Source organism: Rhinolophus hipposideros (assembly GCF_964194185.1).
Source record: "Rhinolophus hipposideros genome assembly, chromosome: 4".
In the NCBI taxonomy this organism is placed as follows: Eukaryota; Metazoa; Chordata; class Mammalia; order Chiroptera; family Rhinolophidae; genus Rhinolophus; species Rhinolophus hipposideros.
In genome coordinates this window covers 59,068,770-59,089,691 of record NC_138050.1, presented here as the reverse complement: position 1 = coordinate 59,089,691, position 20,922 = coordinate 59,068,770, and the positions used below count along the sequence as shown (strand labels likewise).

The following is a 20,922-nucleotide window of genomic DNA, read 5'->3' as shown; positions in this document are numbered from 1 at the left end:
ATCTCTTGTATCTTCACAATGACTTTGGGTAGTAAGAAGTGCTGTTTCTTCATTTTGAAGCTGATGCTTTGAGAAGTTAATTAAATTGTCACAAAGCTACTTATGGTGGTGTCAGGACTAATCATATGTCTGTCTGTCTCCAGGACCTGGACTGTCTAATGCTCTATTATTTGTTTCTCTCTTTTTGTACAGTAATGTTACAAGAGTTAAATAAGGTGCATAAAGCAAGTTTTGCAAATGTTGGGTGTGACACTGCTGTACTCTCCATGATAGTGAATAATACTAAAAACATTCCTTTAGAGTTTCTCATTAAATTTGGGTGAAACTAACGATCTCTTAATCCTAGATCTGATTCAGCAACAGTGGATTATTTGACACCTAGGTATATTAAACAACTTTTTAAGTAATTGCAACCAACCTTTATAAATATTTCTTGTCAAATGTGTTGAGATTTTTTTTTGGAGTCAGTTTTTTTCAGATTCAGTTTCCTTTAAATCAGACCCTCCTGATTTTTGTTAAATACTTACTATGCACAGGCATGTGTTGAACTCTTAAATATTAAGAAAATATTTGCAAAAACTTACATCCCATAAAATACTTCTATGCTAAGTATATGAGGAACAATGCCTCTCAGTAGTCAGGTAAACTACTCAATAAGTTAATGTTCAAGTTATTTCAGTGGACACGCTGCCAAAAATACACAAATAGCAAAATATATATTTCATCTATAATGAAATATAAAATTAAAACCACAACTGGATATTTCTACACCCCAAATTATCTATCTTTAAACCAAATGTTGTTGAAAATTGAGCGATTAAAAAGCTCTTACATTTCTAGTGGAAATTCAAAATGATAGACCCACTTTGGAAAACAGCTCACCAGTTACTTATAAAGGTAAACGCACTTATCATGAAATCCAGCATTCCCACTTATTGTTATTTAACCAAAAGAAATGAAAACATGTCCATAGGAAGACTTATAACCAAATTCCCATTGCAGCTTCTTCATAATAGTTTTAAATGGGAAACAGTCTTCAGCTATCAATAATTAATTGATAAACAAATTGTTGTATATTCATCCAATAAAATGCTCAGCAATAAACAAGCAAACAAGCAGAAAAAGCAAACAGGCAATTAGATTTAAAAAATCTACCGACATATGCAACCACAGTATCAAAAACAAAATAACAAAAGCCAGGTACTGTAAATTATAGACTATATAATTCCATTTAAATGAAATTTTAGAACAGACACAACCAAGTGATGGAAAGCAGATCAGTAGTCACCTGGGGCTGGGGTTGGGGAGAAGTGATCCCCTGAACAGAGGCAAAGGGAAATTTTGGAATGATGGAAATGTTCTATATTGTTATTATAGAAATGGTAATTACATACTGCAATATATTTGCTAATGCTCATCAAGTTTGCACTTGAAATTGGTGAACTTTATTGTGCTATACTTCAAACAAGCTGCTTAAAAAAACTCATTATACTTTTACAATCTGCCAATAATAGAGTCAGTGGTCATTCAATTTTACAGAAAAAGTAAATGAAGTAAATTGCCCACACTTGTGCAATTAATAAATGATAGAATAAGCATATGAACCATATGCAAATTGAAAACTCTTTCTATTACACGAGCTTCGTTAGTGTCCTCCCCTCATCTTCAGCCCCTGCATATGGACGTTTGGTACAAAGCCTGACTCTCAGTGTCTCTCCTCATTACTACTATAGACTCACAGGTCACATGCTCAGTCTCCTGTATTTCATCCCCTCATCTCTCAGTCTCCTTTGCTTGCTCTTTGCGTATCACTTCCTTTTCATGGTCTTACTAACAAACTAAATTAGACATGAGACTCCTAAAATGGCTGCAGATACATTGAATTAAGTAAAATAAAGGGCAATTTTTTAATTCTCTATTTTTTTTATGAAGGCATAATCATAGTGGCCTGGTCTGAAGCAGACAAGTACAGTTTATTACAATAATTCAGATATTCAGATCATATCATAGTCAGATCAATAACATTAATAAACACTGGTAGTTCTTTTTTGGTATCTTCAATCATATTTTCTCTAATAGTAGTAAACAAAGCAGAAATGACAAAGCTTTTTATTTTTAGCATAGGAGTACTCATTTTTAAATGATACATTATTAAATGAATGTTATTTTAAAGAGTAACATATGGTCTTGCCACTGGGAGGAGAAGTCAGAGACGCCCTCCCCCAACAATGCCTGTATCAGAAGACTTAGGGAAAATACAGGTTTATTTATGAATTACTGATCAAACCTTTAGATAAGAATAATTTCTGTGCTATTTCCAGGCAGTAAGAGGAACTCTAATAAACACAGACTAGAGGTGGGAATGTTGGTATTTCTTTGACGAGTTTATTGGGAGTGAGGAATAAAATAAAAACAAAAACAAACTTTGAAATTATGGTGGACCAGAAAAATCTGACTAAAATAATTTTATCTTTCCAGTTCCAGTAGTCACCTTTGGAGAGAAACATAACTGATGTGTGTGCAGCCAGTTCCATGCTTTTAGTTTTTTGAATTTTTATAAGAATATATTTGAGCCAAACTAATGACATACTCCTGGGAGCAAAATCTCAAATGCTCCCAAGAGTAACAATTGTGAAGCTTCTTTTTTTTTCATTTTTTTCATTTTTTTTATTAGTTTCAGGTGTACAAAACAATAGACATTTACACCCCTTACAAACTGATAATCCCCCTCTCCCAATCCACTACCCCTCTGATATCATATATAGCTGTTACAGTTCCATTCACTCTATTCCCTATACTGTACTCCACCTCCTGTGAATATATATATATATATATATATATATATATATATATATACATATATATGTTGAGCATTTTTTTTATATGTCTGTTGGACATCTGTATGTCCATTTTAGAGATATGTTTCTTCATGTCCTCTCCCATTTTTTAATTGGGTTGTTTGCTTTTTTGGTGTTGAATTGTATGTGGTTTTTATTTTTGTTGCTGTTTGTTTGTTTGTTTTGTTTTTATAAATTTTAGATATGAACCCCTTATCAGATGTATCGTTGACAAATATCTTCTCCCATTCAGTAGGATGCCTTTTTGTTTTATTTATGATTTCCGTTTCTGTGAAAACAACTTTTTTAGTTTCATGTAATCCCACATGTTTATTGCCAATGACGTTTTTCACAGAACTAGAAAATATAATCCTAAAATTTATATGGAACTATAAAAGACCCTGAATACCCACAGCAATCTTGAAAAATAAGAACAAAGTTGTAGGTATCAAATGATACTACACACTATAGTAATTAAAACAACATGGTACTGGCATAGAAACAGAAACATATATCAATGGAACAGACTAGAGAGCGCAGAAATAAATCCATGCCTATATGGTCATTTAATCTGTGATAATGGAAGCAAGAATATATGTTGGGGTAAAGATAGTCTATTTAAGAAATGGTGATGGGAAAATTGGACAGACATGCAAAAAAATGAAGCTGGACCACCTTCTTACACTATATACAAGAATAAATTCAAAATGGATCAAAGACTTAAATTTAAGCCTGAAACTGTAAAACTCCTAGAAGAAAATATAGGAAGTAAATTTACAGACAGTACCCTTAGTAATATTTTTACTGATATATTCCCTCAGGCAAGGGAAGCAAAAGAAAAAAAAAATAAACATGCTGTATCTTTTATGCATTTGAAATGCAGGAGGGAATGTAAGAAAGTACATGGAGGTATGAAGAAACAAAGTAGGGATTGGATTACATAGAGTTAACAAGATTATGTGCTCTCTTCAGGGTGTTTATGGTTTATTTCATAGGTGTGTTAATCTATATGCACAGAAACAATGGACAGAACTTGCTTAAGGCAACGATAAACTTATTAAACAGTTGTATGATGGGGGTATGACTACCTACCATGACCTGCCCAATTAGGAGTTTATGATAAGATCATCCTCTCTGCTTACTTTCCATAGACCCCTCTTTTACATCTACTATTCCTGTTTTTGGTCAGAAATCAATCCAAAAAATGCATTGATGACCAAACTTTTGGTCAGATAGTGTGATCTCACAGCACTAGGAGAGCTCATTCCTAGGAAGTCTTAGTATTGACATTGTCTTATTGATCATTGGAGATGAGGCAATACTTTAATCATGGAATCTGAGTTGAGGCTGGATTGAAAATGGGAGGGACAGGGGAATGGTAGGCAATCAGGGCTTATGGCTATCATTTAGAAAAAAACACTCTGGATCATTTCTATCCTGTGAACGATCATGAGCCAAGTTTTGTCTTCTGTCTCATTTTTCTGTGTTGGGCATCTAGTATAACATTTACACAGCCATGAGAGATCATTAACAATTATGTTATGAATGTTCTGTAATCATAAACAGTTGGACTATATAGAAAAGCCCAATAAACAAGTATAACTATCATTATGACTAATATCACTTGCAGACAAGCAAAGACAATTAAACAAAATGGATTCTGGGTTCAGTATCAATCTATAGGTATACAGGCCAGTCTGTGTTGATGTCTTGGGATAGTTGTCTACCTCTTGTGTCAGCAGCTTCTCATCTTTGAAGAGTCTTTGATGTCTGTAGACAGGGGTAAATGTTCATTTGCAGGCCGGCTCCTGATCGGTTCCCTTCCAATGAGGTTGGAAAGTGTCTTTTACTTGATGTCCTTTCTGAAAAACAATATCTAAAGTCTTTGTCTGCTAGGCACTCTTTGTGAAAGGCAGCTGTTACCAATTTGGCATTTCTTTGAAGTGACTCTATCAAATCTAAGTAATAGGATATCTCCTTTTAGTAACAACAGCTTATAGTTTCCTTCATCTAAGTTAAAATTAAATGCATTATGATACATGAAGGAATGCAAAAACTAAAAAATGGGGAGCCAGAGAGCAGGGAAGAATCAAGTGGCCCTGACTATTCATTTAACTTACAACCATTATTTATTCATGAAATATACCCTAGAAATTTTCCTACATCTATTGAGATTTTTAACCTTTAAAACCTCAGTGTCTAATGAAAAGTAAGAAGTAATCAACTAGCATTCTTTAGCTTTGACATTTTATAATGTCTAGAAACATTTTTGATAGACATAAAAGTCAATTATTAATATGGACTTATTTTTGTTAACCCAGGCAAAACAAAGACATGTCTGTTTTACTTAAACCAACAAACTTAAGGTAGCTTTTATTTACTAAGGATTAATCTTAGATCATATGAAAAACATTTGAGGTAGTTTCTATATCTATGAGGATTTTAGAATACCCAATTATTACAAGCATTTGCCTTTAAATTAATTTTAACAATACCATCCAGCGGTAGAAAATTATTTCACATTTACAACATGCATATATAGCCATATACAGAAAATAGTTGGATCCAAATTTTGTTTTGGAGATATTAACAATGTACACTTGTCTTTGACAAGTGAAGTTCCAAATGGCCTTCCCCTTTTTAAAATAAGGACAGCCATTTTTAATACCTCAAAATATTTCACTGACACCTTAATGACATCATAGGTTGATCTATTTAAATACTTTTACATAGTTTCATTATAGCTTAAGGGAGAAGGCCCTTTTATGTTCTGAGAATCTCTAATTTTTTGATATTGTTGTTTTATTCATTCTGCATAATTTTATAGCTGACTTGTATCTAATAGTGCATACAAAATTTAATTTAGAAGTACCAAAGGATCCTCATTTTGGACATCTTAGTGTTAATGGGAAGCTGGTTGTGGTGGGCCTGGCTGGCCTCAGCGGCAAGATTTCCGATGTTAATTCTGAGATCTGTGAGGTCTGAATAAACTAAGGAAAACCAACCCCTGCATACGCATCTCTGGAGGAGCCAAATATGATGAATATCCTCATAGAACTGTTTTACGCCCTGAGGGAAATTTTTCCTTAGGCAACACCACAACGATTTTTAGTCACCTAAGAATACCTGAGCAATGGCCAGCGAGAATTTATCAGATGCCGCCCATACCATGACGCTTTCCAAGGCTTGGGCCCCTCTCTCAGGGTGAACCCATTCCAGGGCCCCCTTTCCTTCTCCCCAGGGCTTCCACTGGCTTCTCTGGAATTGACTACATTACTGAATTAGATGACTGATGGCACTCCATCCAGATTTGGGGGTGTGAAACAACTCTTATCACCCCATTGGCTATTCAGTTTGAGGAAGGAAGTGCCCTTACTGTTTTGCAGCTAAAGAAAGTTCAGTCTCTCATTTAACCAGCAAAGATTTTGTTCAGACTCTTCAATTAAAAAGCTAAAAGTAAAGCAGCAAACCTTTTTTTTTTCCTTTTCCTATCTACCTTGAGGTTTTTCTAAGAACAACTCAGTTAAAATCACTTGCCTGTTACTCAAAACAAGGAGGCCTGGAATTCCAAGAGAAACTCCCTCCAGTTCACCTGATGTGAGCTGGTGGAGCACAGTGAGCTCTTGCTTGCTCCTGGCAGCAGGTCTGTCTCTGCATGGAGGATGGGTTTCTTCAGAATCCTGCCATCCTATGCCAAGTAAATGTCAATGTAAGAAATGTCCAAACCTGTAGAGAATTTTTATAAGAGTTTATTTTTTAAAAGAGTTTATTTGAGCCAAACTGACCACATATGCTGGTGAACCAGATTTCAAATATTCCCCAAGCCAATTCCATGATTAAATGGTGGTGGCTGCTCTAGTAATAAGTCAAGATGAAGTGAGTGATAGAACTAGAGAGAGATTTCAGGAATATTTTTTTTTTTTATCCATGTGTCAAAAAATGAATAGCTAGGGAGTTACTTGATCTGAGATGTTTCAAGCTAAAAAGAGATTTAAATATCTACCATCACAGTTCTATGTGCAGAACTCTGTAATATACATGGTAGCTGATCTCTGTGAGTATACTAAAAAAATGCTTCTACTATAAAATATAGTGCCCCATAAAATTAAATACATAATTGCTTGCTATAAAGTCACCTAGAGTTTACTAATTAAATGTATCCATACTCATTCTCTAATAAGAAAGAGTACTTCATGGAGAGAACTATATGATCTAATATAATACTCATTAATTTGGCTTTAAATTTTCATTGTGTTTAATTAAAAATCCTTACTAAGAACACAATGTTTCCTTGCAAATTTACTTGACAAAAAACAAATCATGTAATGAATGGTTATATGCATGTATGTGTTTAAGCAAAACTAAGTTGTGTGACTTATAACACTTTAATTCAAAACTTGTTATTGAAAATTCTACCATTAGACCGAATAGACCTAGCAGACATATACAGAATATTCTATCCAATAGCAGCAAAAAACCACATTCTTCTCAAGTGCACACAGAACGTTCTCCAGGACAGATCACATGTTAGGTCACAAAACAAGTCATAATAAATTCATTAAGGCTGAAACAATATCAAGTATCTTTTCTAACCACAATAATATGAAACTTGAAATTCATAATAGGAGGAAAATCGGAAAATTCACAACTGTGTGGAAATTAGACAAAAGAAAACTGCTGAACCATCTATAGCTCAAAAAATAAATGAAAAGGGAAATCAAATATATATTGAGTGGAATTTAAATGAAAACACAAGATATCAAAACATATGGGATACAGCAAAAGCAGTACTAAGAGGAAAATTTATAGTAATAAACACCTACATTAAGAAAGAAGAACAATCTCAACTAATTAACCTATTTTACACCATCAGGAACTAGTAAATAAAGACTAAATTAAGCCCAGAGTTAGAAGTAAGAACATAATAAAGAATAGAACAGAAAGAGATTAAATAGAGACTAGAGAAACAATAGAAAGGGATCAAAGAGAGTAAGAGTTGGTTTTGTAAAAAAAATCAACAAAATTGACAAGTCTTTATGTAGACTAAGCAAAAGGAGATAGAGAAATGGATAAAATTAAAAATGAAAGCAGAGACTTTATAACTGGTAACGCAGAAATATTAAAAAAATATGGGAATACTATGAACATTTATACACCAACAAATTGGATAACCTAGACGAAATGGATAAATTTTTATAAACATTCAACCTACCAAAACTGAATCAGGAAGAAAAAGGAAACTTGAATAGACCTTTAACTAGTGAGAAATTTGAATCAATAATCAACTTCTGCAACCTTGAAAAGTCCAGGACTGAATGGCTTCCCTGAGGAATTCTACCAAATATTTAAAGACAAATCGCAAACTCTTTCAAAAAATTGAAAAAAAAGGATGCACTTCTAAACTTATTTTGTAAAGCCATCATTACCCTGATACCTAAGCCAGACAAAGACACTGTAAGACAAGAAAGCTACAGGCCAATATCTCTGATGAAAACATCCTCACCGTAATTCTAGCGAACTGAATTCAACAGCACATTAAAAAGATCATATATAATGGTCAAGTGGGATTTATCTCTGAGATACACAGATGGTTCAACATATGAAAGTTAATAAACGCAATACATTAACATTAACAGAACAAAATGCAAAAAGTATCTGGTCTTCTAATTTGTAATAATAATAATAATAATAATAATAATAATAATAATAATAACAGCATTTGGTAAAATTCCACATTTATGATAAAAGCACTAAATAAATTAGATATAGAAGGAAGGCACTTTAACATAACTTCAACATCTTTTCAAGCCCACAGCATACATTATAAAGGTAAAATTTTGAAAGCTTTTTCTCTACGATTAGAAATAAGACAAGGATGTCAACTCTTACTGCTGTTATTTAACATAGTACTGGAAGTCCTAGCCAGAGCAATTATGTAAGAAAAGGAAATAAAGATATCCAAATTGAAAGGAAAAAGGAAAATTGCTTCTGTTTGCAGATGACATGATCTTGTACATACAAAACCCTAAAACTGCACCAAAAAAAAAAAAAAAAAACTGTTAGAACTAATAAATGAATTCAGTAAAGTTTCAGGATACAAAACCAACATACAGGCATGTGGTTTTTATCAAATTGCTTGCTGAAGTGGAAAAAAGTCTGAGTGAAGTGTGAGTGCAGATGTGTTTTCTGGATTCCTCAAAGGGGGGGGGGGGAATGTTTGAGACTTTAAAATAAATTTTAATACATAGCAGGAAAAATATGTCTCCTAAGTGATAGGAAGCAGAGGTGTGTTTTGATCATGTAATTGAAGTTGATTTTAATGATCTCTATATTAATAGAATTAAAATTTTATCTTCATAATAACAATTCCTATCATGTTAATTCTAGCCTTTGTTTTAAACAAAAGAATATGAGAGATGATATATAGGACATTGAAAGTATGATCCCATACATCTAGTTTGAACTTCTCTTTTTACCCTTTTGTGATCATGGGTCAAGATGTTTCATCTTCCTAGGCTTAATTTTTTTTTAATTAAATTTATTGTGGTGACAATGGTTAGTAAAATTATATAGGTGCAATTGTCTCCTCTGAGGGGGAAAAGAGGTGACTGCTAATATACTATGATCCTTTTGAAGTGACTATGGCAAAGACAGGGAAAGAAATATAGGAAAATGTAAGAAAATTAATTAAGGAGGCTCCTGTGTGGTGTGAGGCTGCTCAGAATGGAGAGATGTAGAATTGGAAGCCTGGGAAATCAGAGTGAAGGAATCAGTACGGCAGAGGGAAAATTTGAACAAATGGGGTAATTAGCCTCGCCAATGACTAGGACCTTGACTTTCAGAGACTTCTTCAAGGTTGAACACTGAAATCCACACTTTCCACAGAAGGAGTTGTTAAATTTGTAAGCAAGGTAAGGTTATTTTGGATGCCTGGCCATCAGGAACTTCTTACAGGCCAGCTACCCACTAACTGCTTATGAAAACACACACACACACACACACACACACACACACACACACACAAGAACAAAACAAAACAAAAAACAATTATTTAGGTTTTGATTAGGCATTACATTCATATAGCTCACAATTCAAAAAGTTTAAGCATTGTATATATCATGCTACAATAAGTATCCCTCTAAACTCAGAATAGATACTTTGTTCACCTCTAGCAAATAATCAGCCTTAGTAGTTTCAAAATATTACATGCATAGACAAGGAAACATGATTTGATACAACCTTTGTCTATCTGCACACTTTGCTTCCCTTTAATTCTGTTCATTTAACTTTCAGTTCCTTTAATTTTCTTGCTTTCTCTTCAGAAAGTTGTATTTCTGTTTTTTGCCATTTCTCCAATTAAAAAAAAACAGAAAAACAAAAACCTGAAAATATTTTCGGTTATTGTTCTCATCTTTTCTCTGGCAAAACTGTGTGCTGCAAATACTTTGTCATTTCTTTCTCTTTTATCACGTGGTATACTTGCGTAGTCTGTGTTGATTCCTTTCACATTATACTTCACTGAAAGAGGAAATTTTCCAACCCTTTCAACCCCCCCAAAGCAGCTATTTGCAAGTGGTGTATTTTGGGAGTTGTTTGTACACGTTCCAAGCTAATTGGAGTTTTGAGTGTTATTGTTTATTTTCTTAAATCCACTTTTTTTGTTTGAGTTTGATAATGCTTTTCTTCTTCCTAGTTAAATAAGATAAATAGCTCACTGTGAAAAACCACAATGCAAAATCTCTTCTTTGCTACTGTCATGGAGACAGTATGCATTAGGTAAATGTAGTGTTCCCCCCAGGAATCCTCGTTTATTTCTGTCTCCTTTGTTTCTTAGAACCAGCTGCCTCAATGATAACCCACTGTTTTTACAACTAAGTGTGTGATTCTGAACTTCTGAGTTGTGTTTCCTCTTTCTTTGCTTGGGATCCATCAGCACGGAACCTTCTCTACTGGTGTACTAGCTCCACTTTTTCCGGTGCGCCAGCTTCATCCATATCCTTCCTGGTAGCCACTCCATCTGCTTTGGTGTCTGGCTTCGCAGCTGTCTCCTTGTTTCACAGAAAATTGATTTTTTTTTTATTAACAATTTTTTCAATAAACTCCAAAATGAGATAGCAGAAAACTGAATTTTACCTTCATGTTCAAACTGAAAACAACATCTAATTTTTTAATTAAATTTATTAATAATTATGTTCATCTGTTTTAGAACATTTTAGGAATAAGATTCAGCAGTATACCTTAAAATTAATTGCAAGAGTATTTTTATAGAAAATCTGGATGGATGGATTCATGTGACTATCACTTTAATATCCTCATATGTTTATTCCATATGTTACCACACAGTAACATGATGATACGAATGCTCCTGCGACCTTCAGAAGTGACATCTTTGTAATGTTACATGATAATGGGCCAGGTAGTCTTATGCGGTCATTAAAATATTCAGGCATGATACTTACTCTTTAAGGTATTTTTCAATATATGATAAATCAGAAAAAAAGTCACAAGGTTTCAAATGAGCCACCATCTTTTAAAAGCAAAAAGATAGAATTGATTGAAAGAATCAAAATAGGTCACTAGTGTAAATCATTTTCATATATCCAGTCAACTTATGCTTCACAGCTCACAATGCATTCCTAGATCTTTGATATGTTTATTTTTTCCACATAGCAATCAGCATGCATTTTTAATAAGTATTATTTAAAATAGATTGCATGACGAAAATCATTTCATACATCAAACATTGTTACTATTGTAGGGAAGGGTAAAATTTACCCCCTTTTTCCTCTTAGTTCTTCTAAATGGTCTAATAATAAAATTGACATGAGACAGTTTAACAGGAGAAAATAGCCAAATTTAATTATGTATGCATTATCCATACTGGGGTTCTGTAAAATATGGTATCTAAGTATAAATGAAGCAGTTGAGACTTATATGCCATCTTGCTCTAAGGAGAAATGGGGTGGGGCAATGGTTTGTGATTTCACATGCAGGCAGGCTATTCATATGGAGATGATAAAGCAAATGCTTGATAAATACATGTTTTGGGGCCATCTTTAACAATGGGACACAGAGCGGACTTTTACCAAATGGTCCTTGTTGGGTTCCTCCCTGTCTATCACAAACAATTCATATTAAATTATAGCTATCCATTTCTGGAGCAGGACCTCTATCTAAATTCTTTTAGGCAGTTAGAAGGAAGTTCAGAGGTTCTCCTGAGTCTTTTGTTTCTTAAAATTAACCTGTGGTATATATACATATATATATATATCTGTGTGTGTGTGTGTGTGTGTGTGTATGTGTGTGTGTGTGTGTGTATATATATATATATATATATATATATATATACATATATACATATATACACATATACACATATATATGGAGAGAGAAAAAGAGAGAGTGAGAGAGAGAGAGAGAGAGAGAGGTTTTACATTTTAAAGAATTGGTTCATAAGTTTACGAAGGCTGGCAGGCTAGAGACCAGAGAAGAGTTGAGTTGCAGTTCAAGTCTGAAGAGAGACTGCTGGGAGAATTCCCTCTTCTTCTGCGGAAGTAATTTTTTTCCTATTAAGGGTTTCATAAATGGATGAGGCCCACCCACATTATGGAGGATAATCTACTTTACTCAAAATCTAGTGATTTAATGTTAATCTCATCTAAAAATATCATCATGGAAACATATAGAATAATAATTGACCAAATATCTAGGTACCATGGACTAGCCAGTGAACATGCAAAATGAACCATCATAGGTGAGAGATCAAAATTTGCTGTGGCAGCTGTATGCTATCATCAGGGACCTAAACTCCTTCAATACTGCTTCATCATATTTAGCACATGACTTTCATCTTCCAGGTTGCCTCATGGTCATGGGAGTACTGCTAATGTTCAGACAACACAGCTTTGATTCCAGGCAGGGAGAAGGGGTAAAAACAGAATTGCTTCCTTGATGCCAGACTCACAAGTTTCATGGCATTCCATCGCCATATCTGTTTCACATGGTCATCCGCAGAAATAATTGGAAAACGTAGTTTTCATGGGCATAATGTCACTGCCCCCCACCCCCTTTGACTATGTTTCTATTAGTACAAAAGAAAGAGAGCATGTATACTGGATAGGGAATTGACAGCTTTGCCATAGCAGCTGACTTTGCAGAATTACTTATTATGTGCCAGGTTCTGTGATGAGCACTTCATACCCATTATCTCAAGTACTCTTTACACCAACCCTATGAAATAGAAATAATTATCATTATCCTCACTTAGAGGTAGAAAAGTATAGGCTTAAAATCAGTAAGCACTGAGTCAAGGTCAAACACTTACTAAGAGGTACGGCTGGAAACTGACTGTGGGACCTTCTGACCGCCCTGCTTTGTTTTATGGCTCCCATTTCTCCTCAGTCAGTTGATCATCTCTCTTCTCCCCCTGTGGTTTTGAGTGTGTAGGATCACATGCCCTTTGTTCTTAAAGTCAAAATCACAAGATCAAAAGAATCATTCTAGAACCACTAATTGCCTATAAAATATGAACCTTACCAATTATGTTCCAAATATTTACTTACATTAAGCATATTGTATTAAACCTCTTTTATTCCTTTTGTCAAATTTTTTCCACTGAATATAAAGTAGTCCAAGATGCGATTTGTGCAATACTTTAAAATATCAAATAGATTATTTTTGTGCATGAAACCTACCTGCCCAACCTTCTATTTCCAACCCATATGTAAACAAGTGCTCCTTTTAGGCCTATGTGTGTAAGCCATGCTTGCTCCAAGTGATTAAAGCCACTGAGAAAAATCAATGCTCTGTTTTTAATCTCATTACTGCTAGCTTGAAGCCATTCTTATTTTGTTTGATTCTATCTTCAGTCCAAACAATCCTCTTGCCCCCTTGCAGCATTTTCTATGCCCAAAACTGAGTTGGCTTTCCTTCTGTGACAAATCAGTGAATGAGAATGTCCTTCATCATGTGTTTCAAGTCATGGGTCCCAGAGGGCCCACAAAAACTTTCTATGTCCCACCAAGACCAGTTAGCTGCTATTGTGTCTTTTTAAATGGATAGCAAATTTTATTGCACTAATTAAACTTGTTGCAGATTTTGTTTTTCTACTTAACTGACACTGTGTCCTCTGGTCTTGATTCTTCTTTCATCAATGCTACAGATCCTAATTTGACTTTTGTGCTTTCTTACCATCGGGATCCATCCAATAGCTACTACCACCAATGGCAAGAGAACTCCAACCATGCAATTCCAACAGTGAGGCATCAATGCAGTGGCCTCCTGAAAGTCAATTATTTCCAAAGGACATAAAATTAATGCCCCATTGGTTTGTCTCAGAGGCTTCTAAGACTTTTACTAATTAACCTCTAAATGGTTGCCAAAAAGTGGCTGGGGCTTAGACCAGTCCTCTTCCCATATTGAGTTCCTGACTCCCTGGGTAAGTCTCTCTGCCTTTAATACAGACCAAACCTTTCTCACAGATGATCAGCATACACTCACCATTTCCTTGCAACACCACCAGCTACTCAGCCCTCTGCACACATAAGTAGTTTAGGAGTCATCATTGACACTCCTGTCTTAGCAGGGAAAGGTGGCCAAGGTGGCTAGAATCATGAGACACTGGGTTCTTTTCCAGGTGTTAAAGCTGCCACAGATTGAAAGGGAGGTATGTACAAGGGGTGCTTCCCTTTAAATTCACACTCTTTAAACACTAGAGGACTTGTCTCTGAACTTCTGACCTGATACCTGAGTCCCCTTTTACAAATGAAACTAACACCCTAAAAGGACCATCCCTCCTATTTATCCATAAGTGCATTGATTGATGCTGATAAAATTCAATCTTTCCTCCTCAGAGTACTTTTACAAAAGATTAGAGAGTCCACCTTTCCTGGAAGGAAACTGAATCAGCATTTCCCAAAGTTGCTTAGAACACTAGTGACTATGAGAATTTAATAAATATATACATTAAGAATCAAACTCTGACCAGTTTGAAAATTACTAATTTTTAAAATTAGATAGGTTACCTTGGAATCACTAATACACAAATTAATATTGTGCTGGATGTGGTATCATTTCACTAAACTTAGTTGAGTGGGAGGAGATTTCAGTTCTTCTAATCTACTACCTTGCTTTTCAACAAGTATTTAAAGTAAACGCATAATGTCCTATGTTTGCAATTAGAGGCAACACAGCAGAGTGCTGAAGAACCCAGACTCCAGAATCAGATTGCCTAGCTTTAAATCCCAGCTTCACCACTGTGATATCATGAGCAACCATTTAATCTCAATCTCTCAGTCTCAATCTCTCTCTCTCTCTCCCTCTCTCTCTCTCTCTCTCTCTCATATTTGTAAAATGGGATTGAAAATACTACCAACCTCACGGGATAGCTATGAAAACCAAATGAGATAAAGTTTACAAAGCACTTAGCATAGTGCCTGACACACAATAAATGCTACATAAGTTGTCGTCTTATATATAAAGAGAAATTCTATGGAGAAAATCTGTTTAAAATATAAATTGTTTAAGCACATTTTTCTCCTTTACTTGGGCTGGTTAGGCATACTTAAATCTCTACTGAGAATTTTAGAATTGCCCATTTAATTCTATCTCAAGTTAGAAAAAAAATATGAATGGGAAAGGCAAAGTAAATTCTAGTTATATCTTATAGAAATGATGCATTTATGGCACATTTGGGATAGACACGAGTGAATATACACTCAAGGATGGGCTTTGAGCAGCTACATTTCCAAGGGGAACTTCTATATGGAGACATGAGGTAGGCAGTGTTGTTGTCCCTATGTTAAAGGTGAGCGATTTGAAAAAAGAGAGAAGTTAGGTAATCTGTCTAAATACATACTTTATTTGGCAAAACGAAGATTTGAACATAGGCATTCTTGTTCTGGAATTCATTCTCTAACCATTACATTTTTAGCTTAACCTTGTAACATCTCAAGTAACTGACTTTACAGGTTGACGATAAGAAACTTGCTGGCACAGATGAAATAATGCGTGAAAGACTCTGAAATCTGGAAATCTTTTTGTTTTACTCTCCTTATACCTCTTTTTCCTTCCCTAAATAATTCTTTGCAGCTGGTCATGAAAATTTAAGTCTAGACTTCACAATGAATATTTGATTTTGGCACACATGTTTTGTAGCAAAATTTTGTAATAGAGTAATTGGAACTTAGATTACAAACTGCTGTTTGTCATTTTTAATTGATATTTTGGTTGCTTCCACATTGTGTGGATGTAAGGGTGATGCTATGGTAGTTTTGGGTGTTCTTAGTATTCCTTAAAGTGATAGAAAGATGTTGCTAGTGAGAGCTATTTTTGGAAGTGCTGAAATGATTTCAATAAAAAGATATACCAAGCCTCAGATATTGAGAAATGCCTGAAATTCCATTCATTTACTTGACTGTCATTACACTGAACATGAGCTGAAATAAGAAAATGCATGGCATATATATATTTATATGTAAGTTAACACTCAAATTGCTCTAAGTTGACATGTGAGAACATAGAAATGGGCTTTGATTCTCTAGCACTCCAGATTTCTCAAAGAGAATAAGGACTGACTTTGAAGTCATTGCATTACACTTTGCTTGTCCACACACTCTCCTTCAGGAGTATATCCCTATTTGATGATGTCAGGTCCAGTCTCTTTTCTGGTGATTCCTAATGTTATATTCCTTGTCTATACCCTCAGCTCATGTGTCCAACTGCCTACTCAGTGTGTGCCATGTAAACATCTCTGACTTGCCCAAAGGAGAGTAACCGGACAGAGTAATTTCTCCCCACACTCCCAGAGAATTTTTCTTCCCCAGTTTTTACATTTTAGCAAATAATGTTGCTATCTACTGAGGTGCTCAGGCCAGAAACACAGGAAGTTTCCTTTATGTGTTCCTTTCTTAAAGCTAACATATCATTGATTGGCAAATACTATCAATGCCACCTCCACAAAACAGCAAGAATCCACCTACCTCTTGCTATTTTTATTGCTACTACCTTAATCCAAACCATTGCCATCCAAGCATAGATTCTTGTCTAGATGTTCGCATCACATCTGACTTAATCTATTTGACTTAACCTAATAGTCAATTCTCCACACAGTAGCCAGGATGCTATATAGCTTCTGGTGATAACAATTCACCATTAATAAAAGGCCACAGGAGTTGATCCACTTACTGTTTTGATCATTGATGTATAGGAGTAACATGAATTATCTGGAAAAAGTTCCCAAGGGGACAAGCAGAATTCATCTGGAATGAGGCTTCTCCTACATGGAGAGCACGAGGAACCTAGTTAATTGGGTTCAAGCTTTAAAAACCATTGGAAAAAAAAGAGAAACTTACCTGAGTGTGTTGATCACGCGTTTCATCCTAATTGCAGGGCGGTGGCCCCATACCATATTTTAGGCAGTCAATATGAGCACTGTGAATAGCCCACAGCTCAGCTATTCTGTGTAGTCTCACATTACAGTGGGAAAATAAATGAATTAGAATTAAGACTGGATCCATACTCTCTGGAGGCCATAGGTCACACTTGAGAATCTCTATTTTAAAAGTTGCTAAAATGACACTCTCTTCCCATTGTCCACTTTATCTCAAAGGAGGAGATGCTCTACCAGAGGTCAAAGGCAAAGTGGAGTTCTCTAATCCACAGACAGAGGCAACAGAGGAAGGCATTTGATCTTTTTGTGGATGACATACATTATTAAGTATGGTAGGTAACAGGTGCAATATTGTTTTCTTTATGTAAGTTTTTCTTCAAACTCATGTGGCTGATGTGGAAAAATGTACCTGAAATTTATTACAGACTGTGAGGTGCTTTGCAAAGTGTAGAATAGAAACAGGGTAAGATCATTGCTAGTGGAAAAATAGCAGTCAGTCTAAGACTTTCCATACTCTGCTCTTTCTGCCTCCACTGGAAAAGAGAGGCACTAACATTATGGTAATATGGGTTTATAAGAAAGGATATGAGACCAGGTATGCTTTGGGGAACATGCGACTCCTTTTAGTGATTAAAACACATTCTCTGAATAAATAACCCTTTTCTTGAGCATTTAGCAAGAAAATGGTGGCTATGGTATTTAGATTAGATATTTCAGATTCTGGGTTTACTTGGGAGTCATAACGAAGGGATGTTTATTTTCTCTTTTAAAGATTGGAGTATATATTCTAAACACTTGCATTCAAATGTGGAGGTTTTGAAGGAAGGTGAAGAGCTAACTGCTAGCAACAATATTCAGGTTTGGGTGTCACACCACCATAATCAGATACACACCTGAATGATCACTACTCTCTCTGTCAACAGGAAAAAAATAGATGGCCGGGAGCAGATTGTGTGACTAGCAGAGTGAACAAAATTATAGGAAAAGAGGACAAATGGACTTCATCGCCACATGTCTAAAAAGTATTGGTTAAGTTATGGTATTTATTACTCAAGATATATGATTCCAAAGCACATCAATATGCTATGATCAGTTAAGTGTGTGGAGCCATTCTTCATCAGATTAAAAATGAAGGAATAAGAAAAGCAGGCTGACACCATGTTATATAGGATTATAGTTTTTTTTATCAAAGATTAGCAGGCTGTGTTCCATTATCTAACATGCCTGAGTTCTCTCAATCTATTGCCTTTGGAAGACAGAATGACAAAATTCAAATTTCAAATGCAGCCAGAGAATGAATAAAGAGTAGAGATGACTCAGCCTGGAGAAAATAAGACTGTTGGAGTATTACCGTAAAACAAGCCTCACTGTTCAAGCTGTCAACACAAATAACCAGAACGAGAAGGAAGGACCGCAGGGAAAAGAGGAATTTAAATGAATATGGAGTTCTCAATCTTTCAACTGGTTATAAAGAAAGTAAAAGAACACCTCTGTAAAGAAGAAAGAGACTTCTTATATATTTAAATTTATAGGACTGATTTAATTCTCATCTGTAGATTGAAGTAGGAGATTGCATGAATAAATCGTGGCCTTTGGAATCCACCTGGTCAGAATGTTGTGGAATAGTTACAGACCAGAACTGTACCTGGTCAAGTCTCTGTTGGGTAAATCTATTGACTCGAAAAACAAAAAACAAAAATTCCCTTACTTGATAATGCAGTCTTTTTATTCATGAACGGTTTTCTAAAGATTGTGTCGCTTAAATATTAAGCCCATGAAAGCAAAATAGCATGATAATTCTGGAATGTAATATATGTAGTCTAGTCTTTTGTGTACTTCAAAGAAGAATATAGCCGTGATACGAACAATGGTGCCTGGGAATTGCCCGTTAGTGGTAATGAATGGTCAGGTTAGTCGTCTTTGTATTTATTTAATAAACAAAGATTGGGATCTTGAAAGATCAATGAGTATAAGCTTTGATATTTTTTTATTGCAGTAAAGATGTGTACTTAAAACAATCCTTAAAACATAATTTTTGATTTTAAGTGCCCAATATGTCGATTAGCTATTGAGCAGAATATATAGGCATAAATCCACTAATTTTATATTTAAAGCAGCATACATATAATTAATTTGGAAGGCAGAATGTGGACATGTTATTTATTGAAGTACATCAACTCTTTCTTTATAGACCCAGTTACCTTCAAAATGGTTTGAAGTGACTCACACAACAAAAGCTGTCATTCGAGTTCACAGGCTCACATCAGTGGGTAGCTGCATGCCTTATCCTTTTCCCACCAACTGAGTACCTAAGAACACACAAACTGAGTTTCTCCTATATTTTAGTTTTCCTGCACAACAATACTTACAAGTCATCCTTATTCATATCGATAATGCGTCCTTTTTAGTTCATGGGGACGCTCTCGTACCAAGAAGCAGAGGAACTGCATTTAGGAAATGGAAGCTCCCAGGGCTCATGATTTTGGAGGGTCCACTTGGGGTAAGATTAGAGGTAATCACCTTTACTCCAATCTTGTTTGGTGTAGATTTTGGGGTTCCCCATCCTCACACTGTAGTAACACCTTTTGGTCGAAGAAGACAGGACAGTTTCATTGACTTTGCATGTTTCACTTGAAGTCAGGTCATATGTCTTCAGATTGTAAAAACCCCAAAACTATTAAAATGAACTTCTTTATCACTGTTTCTTGCAGGAAATTTGCATTTGATATATGCATTTTAACTCATGCATATTTTTCCCCAAGATGATCACTCTCACACATTTCAACATTTTTCCATGTTTACATTTATCTTTTTAATGTCCTTCAGTAAAATTTTGTTAATTTTTACCAATCATTACATATTTAAATATGTTCATTGTCCAGGTAATTTTATGGTTTCTGTTTTTCTTTTGAGTGGACTTTCTTTTACTAATTCATTTTTTATTTAGTTATTATTACTGAAATTTTTTTAATATTTTAAAATATAGTTCTGGTCTCAAGCTTGATCGCTTTTATTTAATTAATTCTCTTAAGTTTTTAGTGTTGACAATCATATTATCCAATAGTGATCATCATTTTATTTTTGTATATCTTTTAATTGTATTATTCCATTAGCTGCGATATCTAGTATAATGCTCTATTGTAGTGATATTAACAGATATCCTTACTCTTTTCCCCCCTGAATATGATGGAATGCACAGTTTCACAATTAATTTTTTAAGCTAATGTCATTTGTCAGGTTAATGACTGTCATGTCTAATTCTACCCCACTAAGTTTTTATTGTAAGTGCTTTAATGTTATAAAATGTATTTTGCATATATTAAGATGATCACTTTTTTCTTTTATGTATTGTTGACATACATTATGTTATTGAATTTTCTAGAATGAAACAAGGTTCTACTTCTAGAGTATGACTACTTGGTTAGGATATACTTAATTTTTTAATTTTTTTTATTAGTTTCAGGTATACAAAACAATGTAATAGTTAGACCTTTATCATTTATATCCCTCACGCAGTGATAAACCCCTCTCTCCATCTACTACCCCTCTGACATAGGATGTCCTTTTTTTTTTTTTTTTTTTTTTTTTAATTAATTTTATTGGGGTGACAATTGTTAGTAAATTTACATAGATTTCAGGTGTACAATTCTGTATTATATCGTCTATAAATCCCATTGTGTGTTCACCACCCAGAGT

General features: G+C 34.7%; 1 long non-coding RNA gene across 1 annotated transcript in view; it reads left to right on the top strand.

The window, feature by feature from the left end:
* Positions 1-19,236, top strand: part of LOC308497055 — a 322,003-nt gene extending 302,767 nt beyond the window's left edge. The window contains exons 5-6 of the long non-coding RNA XR_013993267.1: positions 17,446-17,558; positions 18,150-19,236. This is a non-coding gene — a long non-coding RNA (uncharacterized lncRNA). The remainder of the gene's footprint in view (positions 1-17,445; positions 17,559-18,149) is intronic.
* Positions 19,237-20,922: the final 1,686 nt, after the last annotated feature.